The sequence below is a fragment of the Gossypium hirsutum genome, chromosome A10 (assembly GCF_007990345.1).
Source record: "Gossypium hirsutum isolate 1008001.06 chromosome A10, Gossypium_hirsutum_v2.1, whole genome shotgun sequence".
Classification (NCBI taxonomy): domain Eukaryota; kingdom Viridiplantae; phylum Streptophyta; class Magnoliopsida; order Malvales; family Malvaceae; genus Gossypium; species Gossypium hirsutum.
In genome coordinates, this window is record NC_053433.1 from 69,769,005 (window position 1) to 69,780,732 (window position 11,728).

At 34.7% G+C, this 11,728-nt stretch overlaps 1 non-coding gene across 1 annotated transcript; it reads left to right on the forward strand.

The window, feature by feature from the left end:
* Nucleotides 1-873: 873 nt before the first annotated feature.
* On the forward strand, nucleotides 874-978 carry LOC121208783 (small nucleolar RNA R71). Its single transcript, XR_005903907.1, has one exon. It is a non-coding gene; the product is annotated as a small nucleolar RNA R71 (small nucleolar RNA).
* The last annotated feature ends 10,750 nt before the right edge of the window (nucleotides 979-11,728 follow it).

The following is an 11,728-nucleotide window of genomic DNA, read 5'->3' on the forward strand; positions in this document are numbered from 1 at the left end:
GACACATGAGGTTTATATTCGACATTCACTGACTTGTTTTTATTATGACCTACCTCACCTTGATTTCTGTTCACCACAGTTTCTTGCCTCAGTTTTGGCTCAGGCTCAATGAATCCTTCTTCATCTTTAACATTAATCGCGTTGAGTTGTTCCTTTGGGTTGGGTTCAGTATCACTTGGCAAGCTACCTTGTGGTCATTCGGAGATTAGTTTGGAAAATTGGCCTATCTGAGTTTCGAGCCCTTGGATCGATGCTTGTTGATTTTTAAGTGCTGTCTCGGGGTTCTGGAAATAGGTTTCTAACACTGAGATAAATTTAAACAACATCTCTTCAAGGTTTGATTTCTTTTCCTGTTGATAGGGTGGTTGTTGAAAACCCGGAGGATGTTGTGGTCTTTGATTTCCTTGACTGCCCCACGAGAAATTGGGATGGTTCCTCCAACCTGCATTATAAGTGTTACTATATGGGTTATTTTGGGATCTAGAGCTATTGTTACTCATATATTGGACTTGTTCCTCCTCGATGCTAGGGTTGAAGGGCTGGTACTCTGTGCATGCTCCTCCTTCATTTGTCTCACACCTTATTACTGGATGTACCTGAGTAGAACCAAGTAAACCTTCAATCTTTTTATTTAGAAGTTCTACCTGGTTTAACAGCATAGTAACCTAATCGACGTTATAAATGCCTGTTGTTTTAGTTGGCTTAGTCCTCATTACTTGCCACTGATAGTTATTCACTGACATCTCTTCAATAAATTCGTAAGCCTCTTCAAGTGTTTTCTTGTTGATGGTTCCCCCAGCTGCTGCATCAATCATTTGGCTTGTCGAAGGGTTCACACCATTGTAGAATGTTTGAACTTGCAACCATAGAGGTAATCCATGGTGAGGACACCTTCGCAATAGGTGCTTGTATCTCTCCCATGCATCGTAAAGAGTTTCTAAGTCCATCTGCAGAAATGAAGAGATATCATTACATAATTTGGTCGTTTTAGTCGGCGGAAAATATTTTAATAAAAATTTTTCGGTCATTTGTTCCTAAGTAGTAATTGACCCTCATGGTAACGAGTTCAACCATTGTTTAGCTTTGTTCTTCAATGAAAAAGGGAATAACCGAAGACAAATGGCATTGTCAGAAATGCCATTAATTTTAAATGTATCGCAAAATTCCAGGAAATTTGCCAAGTGAGTGTTTGGATCCTCATCCTGCAAACCATCAAATTGAACAAATTGTTGTATCATTTGAATATTGTTAGGTTTTAGTTCAAAATTATTTGCAGCAATAGCAGGCCTAACTATACTTGACTCAGTTCCTATTAAAGTAGGTTTAGCATAATCATACATAGTACGAGGAGCAGGATTCTGATTTGCTAGTTCAGCAGGTGTCGCAGGAGGTAGCTGATTGTCTTGGTTGTCAGCCATCTCCTCAGTTGGGGTTTGAATATCATCTTCTTGCTCGTTCTTTATGTATCTTAAGCTTTCCCTTATTTCTCTTTGGTTTCTGCGAACTGTGCGATCGATTTCTTCGTCAAAAAGTAGTGGTTCTGACGGGTTTCTTCTAGTCATAAACTATAAAAACCTATCAAGAGAAAGAAAATGTAAATTAATAAATAAATAAAAAATATAATTAACTTGCAAGAAAAATAAATGGCTAAAGTAATAAAAATTGAGCATTCCTAATATCTTAGTTCCCCGGCAATGGCGCCAAAAACTTGATTGCGATGTTTGTGTGACAGGTTTTAAATATTTATAAAGAATCGTTCTTGAACCTAACTATTATCACGATGTAGAAAAGTGTACCTATCGAACAGTAGTACAGTTTTAGCAAGACCGAATTGTCGAACCCAAAGGAACTAAATGTACTAGTAATGACTGTCTTTTTATTATCTAGCCTAAGAATAAGGGGGTTTTGTTTTAACTAACTAATTATCTAAACTAAGAATTCACAGAAAATAGAATTGGGGAATTACTTTTGGAAAAACGATTGAATTAAGACAATACCTAAGGAAGAATCCACTTAGACTTCACTTGTTATTCTAACTCCGAATCGGATGATTTATTCATTTAACTTGTTCCGTAGAGATCCCTAAGTTATGTTAGTATCCCTATTCAAGACTAATAACGTCTAATCCCTAGATTGAATAATTGAGACTTTTCTCTAATTAACACCCTAGGGTTGCATTAACTCGATCTATGGATACCCTTATTAGGTTTCACCCTAATCTGGCAAAATCTTGTCACCCTATCTCCAGGCGCGCAATCAACTCCGCTTAATTATGACAAATGTACTCTTAGACAAGGTCTATTCCTCCTCTGAATAAGAGTTTATCTTGAATTAGTATCCTGGGATATCGAAACAAGAATTAAGAACACATAATTAAGAACAAGCCAAATATTTATCATACAATTCAGAAAATAATAACAAGATTCGTCTTAGACTTCATTCCCCTTAGGTATTTAAGGGATTAAGTTCATAACTAAAAAGAAAAACATCTAAGAAGAATAATGAATACAAAACATAAAGAGAACCCAAAACTCCTGGAGGGAAATTGAAGGTTGATCTTCAGTCTTGATGGTGAATCCGACTTCTGAGATGGATCAATCGGCTTCCCTTGAGAAGTTCCCTACCTCATTCTCTCTGTGTGTGTGTGTCTTTCTTCCTCCTCTAGGGTGTATTTATAGGCTTTGGAATACCTAAGAACGCTCAAAATTAGCCTTTTCCGAATTGGATTTAACTTGGGCTCGGTAGGGACACGCCCGTGTGCGATTACTTCAGGCCGTGCTCGAACCTGTTAGAATGGCACGGGCATGTGTTCTACCCATGTGAGTCGTGCTTTGATTCTGCCAAATTGACACGTCGTGTGGTCTGCCCGTGTGAGGAAGTCCAGGCCGTGTTGATTTCGTACTTTGGCCCATTTTCTCTATTTTTGGCCCGTTTCTCGTTCCTTTTGCTGTCCTATGCTCTCCTAAGTATAAAACATGAAATTAAGGCATTTTGAGCATCGAATTCACCAATTCTAACGAAAAATCATCCATAAAATGTGTTAAGCATGGGGTAGAAATATGTATAAATTACGGTTTATCACGAATCGTATCTCATATTTTTACACATATTTTCATTATGGCATGTTTAATCATGCAAATTAGAATATCATAGTAAGGCATACTCAATCTTTCCATCCATAGATCAAATTTAGTAATATATATTATTTTCATATAACCAGAATATCATATTTTTATGAGTCATAAATCACATTACATGAGTGATGGAAATCACATAATAACATATATCACAAAATCACCCAATAAACCAATAACATCAGAGATATTAAAGTTTCAGGATTTTACTTACTTGATATCCTTATTTATTGATTTTTACCGATCTCTATGTATACGCTTGTATTCACACACACTTATATTTCAAGAATCATAAGATCAAAAATAGTACATTTAAAAAATCTCTATTATATCTTATCTAATCAATATTAATAACTATTATCAAGAATAGGTCCCTTACACCTTTGATTTGATTGAGTAGATCTTGATTCCATTTCGAAAGGGATGAATCTGATTTCTTGAGTCACTATGTTTAATCAAATATAAGTGTTAGTAGTAATCTAATTAATAAATAACAATCCCTTTCTACAGTTGATACACGAATTATGAGATTTCTGAATACTCTTCAATAATGCACAAAATTAAATAGTTAGAAACGTGTTAAATAAAAAATAATATTACGAAAGTGTAATGAGAACAATATTCCTTCATACTTACAATTAAACGGAGAGTAGAAGGCTCAGTAAAAAAATCCCAAAAAGTCGATCAAAGAGGTGGATTAGGCTCCATAAATAAAAAAATAAAAGATTTTAGAGATAATAATAATAATACGAAAGATTATCCTTAATATTCAAAAATCATATTCAAGAGTTTATGAGAGGATTTTTAGAAAGAGGAGAAGAAAATAAGAAAAACAAGAAAAACCGGCTGTGGCCAACGGTGACACCATGATGGTGATACGGTAATGGTACAACAATAGTGACGGTAAAGTTAGGGAGGTGGTATGGAAACTGTGTATGGTGGAGGAGGGGAAGATAGAAAAGAATTAGCTTCAAAAGTGTTGAAAAAGGAAGAAAAAGTTGAAAATCAGTGGAGGAAAAGTGGTGAATGGCAAAAGACTGGACGAGTGGAAAAATAGGAGTATCAAAATGAAAAATAGGGTTAAGGGAGTGCTAAGGAGTAGTCAAAGGCTTACTTTGGGTAAGTTTGGGGACAGAGGAGTGAAAAGGGGGCTTTGAAAAGAAAGTTTGACTCAAACAAAAAAAAAAGATAATCTTCCCTTTTATGGAAAGACTTGGACGGCAAGGGGGAGTATTCACCTTTTAGAATGGTTAACCATTGTGGCTAGTATGAGAAAAATAAATAAAATGGAGTATAAGGGTATTCGAACATGGGACCTTTAGGATTTAATTAACACCTTTAACCACTTGACTACTAATTATGTTATGATACAAACTTGCGATATTTAATAAATAAAATCTAGGGCATGACAGTACCGATGAGACACTACGTGTGAATCTTATTGATAACGTTAGGCGTAACTATTTGCTTCAAATTTATTCAATGAAGCACTAGGTGGAAAACTAGTGTGCTGGTTGGATTCATGTATTCGTCTAGGTCCGAGTCTTGTTAATAGAAAAATAAATGGTAAAAACAAAATATCTGATATTTGAAATGGAAAATGATGTGAAATGGAAGTGAAATGTGAAATGGAATATGAAATTGTGGAATGAGTTGGAAATATTGATTGATTATTTTAATGAATCCATGAATTTGGACATTGAGATAGAATGTTCATAATTCATATTATGAAGAAAGTAGAAGTTGATGTTAAATTGGAAATTGATATATATATATTTGGTATAAAGATGAATTGATATGACATGAGAATGAAGTTTATATGATTTAATATGAATTTGATTGAGAATTCAAACTATGAAATGAAAATAATGTTTGGCATTAATTTGAACTAAGATGTATTATGGGTAAATAGATTGTATGATATGATTAAGATAATGAATTGATTAAATGATTGTTTGTTTTATAGATGATAATGAAATGTTGAATTCAGTGTGTTGAAATATTATATGATTGAGTTAATATATAGTGTGATAAATGTTGAACTCACCTTTTTGATATGTGATTTGCCATGATAAGAAAATGTTACCAAGCTAAGTAGCATGTAGTTTATAATTATAATCGGAGGTAAGTTATTTGGTTATTTTTACCTATGAACTTACTAAGAAATTTTAATACTTACTTTTTTGTTTCCTTTTTCCCTGTACTTTCAACTTGTGGAACATGTCAAGCGGATCGTTGAGAAACTCACACTATCTCGGTATTCATTGAGTAGTCTTTCTATCATTTGAAACCTGATTTTATGGCATGTATATAGGCGATTCATTGTAACAGCCCGATTTTACCTAAATCGGAACAGTGATTTTGGAACTACAAATTCGATGTTAGAAAATTGTTTTAATATTATTTAATGTGTTTTACAGCATGATTGTGTGTATGTGTGAAAATTCTGTGAGCTAATTTTATCGTTTAATAGCTCAATTTGAGAAAAAGGACTAAATCGCGTAAAATGCAAAAGTTGCATTCTACTTGTTTAAATTGCTTAATTGCTATGGTTTATTAAATGAAAGGTCCTTATGATATTATTAAATCATTGATAGTGATATTTTGACATAGATGACCTTATATTAAATGATTTTATATGTTTATTATAAAGGTTAAAATGGTAAATAGGTTATTAAGTTAATATTAATTAAAAACAAAAGACAATATGTTTCATAATCATCTTCCACCACCGAAATTATAAATTGAAGAAGCCATTGGAAGCCATTAGGATTTGGCACTTTGAGGGATCAATTGGTATGTGATTTTAGCTCTATTTTTTATGATTTTTACATTTTTGAGATCGTTACTTTGTATTCTAGCTAGCCCATGCCTTAGTTTTTGAAGTTGTTAACGATTTTGTGAAGTGCCATTGATGAATATTTGATTTTTTGGATGTTTGATGATGAAAAATGAATATTTGTTGATTTACACAAGTTTTGTTAAATGATTTTAGCTAAAAATGCATTTTAAGGATTTAATTGTGAAAAACGTAAATTGGGTGGATGAAATGTGAAATAAATGAAAGTTTTGGGCTACTAGGGACTTATATGAAATTCATCCAAGCATGAGTATTGTTGAATTGTGTGAATTTTTTGTATCTGTGAAATAGGGACTAAATTGTAAATATGCCTAAAAATGTATTTGTTGATTGAATTGAATAATTTGATGAATAAATGAGTTAATTTTGAATGTATATAGATCAAGAACGAAAGAAATCGAATTTAGATTGGGGAAAATCAAAGGTTATCGAATAGTCGATCCAGTCCGTTTATCCTGAATACAAGGTAAGTTCATATGCGAATAAATATATTTAAATTGAATTATATATGTTTAATTGACGTTGAACAGCCATGAATGTTGAATGATCAAATACGAGCAAGAATCAACAGGATTACAATATTCGAAAGTCCCGTACGAACCTTAGAAATAGTATAGGATACGAATATCATCACATTAAGATTAACGAGATGTGATTATGCGTAAGACCATGTTTGGGACATTGGAATCATTATGTGATTACGTGTAAGACCATGTCTGGGACATTGGCATCGTTATTTGATTTCGTGTAACACCATAGCTGGGCTATCGGCACCGATATGTGATAACATGTAAGACCATATCTGGGATATGACATTGTAAGAGTTATATGTGATTTCCAAGTATCCTTAAAAATTCCAAAAGGATTCAACGGGCAAAGTCAAGTCAAGAAAGAATGTGTGAATGAGTTAAGTGACTCACGTACGCACAAGATTTATACAAGTATTGAATATGTATACATTGGGAAAGGTTTGTGAGCTTATTTGTGCTTACTCATAGTTTGCCATTGATGGAAATGATGTTGACTCATGTGGTAATTTTATTTTTATATGGCTTACTAAGCTTTTAAAAAGCTTACTTTGTGTGTTATTTCCCTGTTTTATAGTTAATCAAAGCTAGCTCAGACTTAGGGATTATCAGGAACAACGCCACACTATCGATCAACTTGTTGGTATTTTGGGTGCTCTGTAATTATGGTATATGGCATGTATAGGCTAGTGGTATGATGATGTGTTTTGAGATATGATATTAGCCATGAGATTTGGCTCATAAATGATGTAAATGTTGGTGAGTATTTGGCCATTTGGGTTGGCTTATTTTATGAGTCTGGTAAGTGAAATATGATGTATATAAATGGCCTTGTGTTTTTGCATGTTTGTCATGGATGTTCTGAGGATTAATTGCTATTATTTTATGTTTAAAATAGATGATAAGGTGATGAGAAAAATGCATAGAGAAGATAGATGAAATTGTTGGTAATGGCATATTGTTTTAGTATGTTTTGGATTATGATTTGACTGGTGAAATGGATGGATTTTAAATGGCATGATTTGAATATGAAATAGCATGTTTTAGTTGCCTATAAATATATTGAAATGATATGAAATGATGTGGTTTTGGTTTGCTAGAGGAGGGTGAGAAATGTGGCTTAAACCAAGCCTATTTGCGCTCCACACGGCTGAGCACACAGGCGTGTGACTTGATTGTATGTCTACTATAACTTAATTAAACAAGTCGGTGAGTTACACGATTTAGACACACAGGCGTGTCTACTGGCCGTGTGTGACACATGGGCTGGCACATGGGCGTGTGGTCAGCCGTGTGCCCAAATCTCTATACCCTTCAGATTTCATGCGGCCAAGGCATACAAGCGTGTCTCCGGCCGTGTGATGCAAGTCAGTATGTATGCCCTGTTTCCACACGGCTTGTGACATAGGCGTGTCTGGTGGCCATGTGAGGCACATGGCCAGTTCACACGGGCTTGTCATCCTTATATGCATGAAAATTTTATAAGTTTCCAAAAATTTTCAAATGTTATCGGTTTAGTCCCGAACCTTTTCCAGGCATGTTTTAAGGTCTCGTAGAGCCTTAGAAGGGACAATGTGACTATGTTGGATTGATGTTTATGTATTAATGGATTCTTGGATGAGAAAAGTGTGTTGTATGTTGTGATTTGTTAGGTAATGCCTCGTAACCCTATTCTAGCGACGGATGCTACATTTATTTTTGGTCAATCTTGAATGTTGGTACTTTGGTTTTTTATTGTGGTTTGTGTTTTAAATGGTTATATGTTATGTACATAGGCTATTTTTGTAACACCCCTAACCCGTATTCGTTACCGAAATAAGGTTAAGAGACATTACCGATCAATACACATCATTCAAATACATTTATGCATTTCAATATCAAAATACATTCATCTCAATCATATTGTCCCTTCTAAGGTTCTACCAGACCTTAAAACATGCTTAGTAGTGGCTCGAGACTAAACTGATAACAATCATAAACTTTGAGAAACTTATAAGTTTTCAAACTTTAAAAGGTCACATGCCTGTGTGAACTGGTCATGTGTCTCACACGGTTACCAGACACGCCCATGTCATAGGCCGTGTGAAAGTAGGGCATACATACTAACTTGTACCACACAGCTGAGGACACCCCCGTGTGCCAGGCCATGTGAAATCAAAGGGGGTTACTGACTTGGGTCACACAGTCGACCACACGCTCATGTGCCAGCCTGTATGCCATACACGGCCAGTAGACACGCCTGTGTGTCTAGGCCGTGTCAAAACTGTAGGGTGTAATGACTTTAATTTGAAGGGTACCCTAAGGGACACACGATTGTGTATCATGACGGTGTGTCGCACACGGCTGAGATACACACTCGTGTCTTTGCCCATGTGGACAAAAATAGGCCATTTGAAAAGACAATTTGCCACCCTACTCTCATATACACAATGCAACCCATATGATACCATTTCAATACATATTTTAACTACCAAAACATGCTATTCCATTCACATATCATGCCATCTATCCATATCCATTTCAAATACTCAAATCCTTATTCAAAACATACAAAATCAATATGCCAAAATCATCAATCTCACATGACTACTAAATGCATTTACTCATCAAATTATCAACTATTTCATGACACAAATTGCACCATATCTCCATCTCAAAATCAAACTACATTATACAAATCTTCCAAGCATTAATACATCATCAACTAATCAACCAAATAGGAAATCACTAAGCAAAACTAACAACCATGCAAACATGCCAAAACACATAGTAACTTATAAACATCACATATATCACTTGATAACATATAAATTAAGCCAATTCAAATGGCCAAACACATCATCATTTACAAGCCAAATCTAATGGCTAATATTAAAACTGAAAACATGCCATATACCATATATACAAAGCCTCAAAAGTACCAATGAGACGATCGATAGTGCGACGACGTATTCTCGATGATCCCCAAGTCTGAGCTAGCTTCGATAATCTAAAATACATGAAAATAACACACAAAGTAAGCTTAAAAAGCTTAGTAAGCCATATACAAATAAAGTCATCACATGAACATTTACATATCAATTCAAATATGCTTAACATCAATAACCACATACAAGTTCACAAACCTTTCTCAATGAATATTTATATTCAATGTCTTAATCGAGTTCATCTAATATTTCACTTTTCAATACTCATATGAATTTCGTACATACCTGAGTCACTTAGCTCCTTCACATATTCTTTCTCAACTTGACTTTTCCTGTTGAACTATTCGAAATTGTTAAGGATACTCAGAAATCACATAAGCTCATACAATGCCATATCCCAGGTATGGTATTACATGTTATCACATATTGATGCCACTATCCCAGACAGGGTCTTACACGAAATTGATTAATGATGCCAATGTCCCAGACATGGTCTTACATGTAATCACATCTCGGTAACCTAATGTCATGGCATTCGTATCCTATACTATTCATAAGGTTCGTACGAGACTTTCGGATATTGTAACTTCATCAATTCATGCTCGTATTTGCTCGTTAGGCATCCATAGCAATTAAATCATAATAAAACATATATAATTCAATTCAAAGACATTTGTTTGCATATGAACTTACCTAGTGTTGGAATAAATGAACTAGATCGACTATTCGATAACTTTGGATTTCCCGTGATCTAAATTCGTTTTCTTTCGTTCTTGATCTATATACATTCAAAATTAACTCTTTTATACACCAACACATTCATAGTCCACAAACACATATTTGGGCATTTTTGCACTTTGGCCCCTAAAGTTACACATTTATTCAATTTAGGCCCTACTTCATAAATACACAAAATTCACAAAATTCAATATGACCCATGCTTAGCCGAATTCTCTATAGGTCCCTAATAGCCCATATTTCACATTTATTTCACAATTTAACCCATCAAATTACACTTTTCTCAATTTAATCCTTAATTGACATTTTTGTCAAAAATCACTTAACACAACTCTAATATCTATCATCAAGCTTTCATAATTCATCAACAATCATTCAAAAGCTCAAGCATTCATCAATGACAACTGACAAATTCATCAAAAAAATTCAGAAATTAAAGTATGGGCTAGCTAGTATGTAACACCCCAAACTTGGTCCAGACGTTATGGCTGAATCTAACGTGTCCATGGAAGTGTTTTTCGAAAATCATGTTTTAATTGAAAACCCTTCTTACCATTCAAAACTTTTTTCCATTTAAAACCCCAGATTTCGTTAGCTTATTTTTAAAACAAGGTTTATTAAAAGTCAATCTCTTGTAAAATGTTGTTACCCTTAAAACCTTATTTCTTGCAGAAGCTTAATTTAAAACAGTTGCGGAAACGTGATATTTTGCAAATCCGTTGTTGTTTTGGAAAAAACCGTGTTCTAATTCTAGCAGTTATAAAGCAATAACTAAAATTCCAAAATTTAAAATCCAGAAATTATAAAGGCCTTATTACAACCCAAAAATAATAAGTAAGGTAAATAAAATCCAAATCAAATTTAAGTGTGTAACCAACTCCAAGTCCCTCGCAGCACCGAACCATCTATGTCTAGGGATTACCTGCACAGTTAAAATAGTTAGGTGAGTTTGCAAAAGCTTAGTGTGCACCCCAAATCAAAACAGTGATCAACCAGAATAGTCTAAACTTGGGCCCATTTCAGAAGTAGTGTCCAACTGGGCCTAAACCCATTACAGAACAGATGCAGTGTGGGCCTTAGCCCTAAACAGAACAGAATCAGAATAATCAACCATGCAAAAACCCTGTCCATCCAACCTCTACATACCAGCTCCGTCCAACCCTACACACCATGTGGGGATATAATATCGACCCACCCATCCCTACACACCATATAATAGTACCGATGAGGCACTAAACAGAATTTGCAGCAGAGCTGCCAGAACGGTAGGCAAATAGCCATCAAAGATATGCAACAATGCTGCCAGAATAGGATACTTCCTCCAATCACATAACCCAACCCCATGTTATGCAACATACATTAGTGGCATGCTATTAAATTTTATCACGCATGTAAACAGGACAAGTATACATATACAAATCATCTCATGGCATACATAGTCATCCATGTATCCTATAGGGTCAAAACAAACATTTTTACTAGTTTGGGCCTAAGTACTTTTAGGCCCATCAGTAAGCCCACGGTCGTCTAGCGACACGTGCA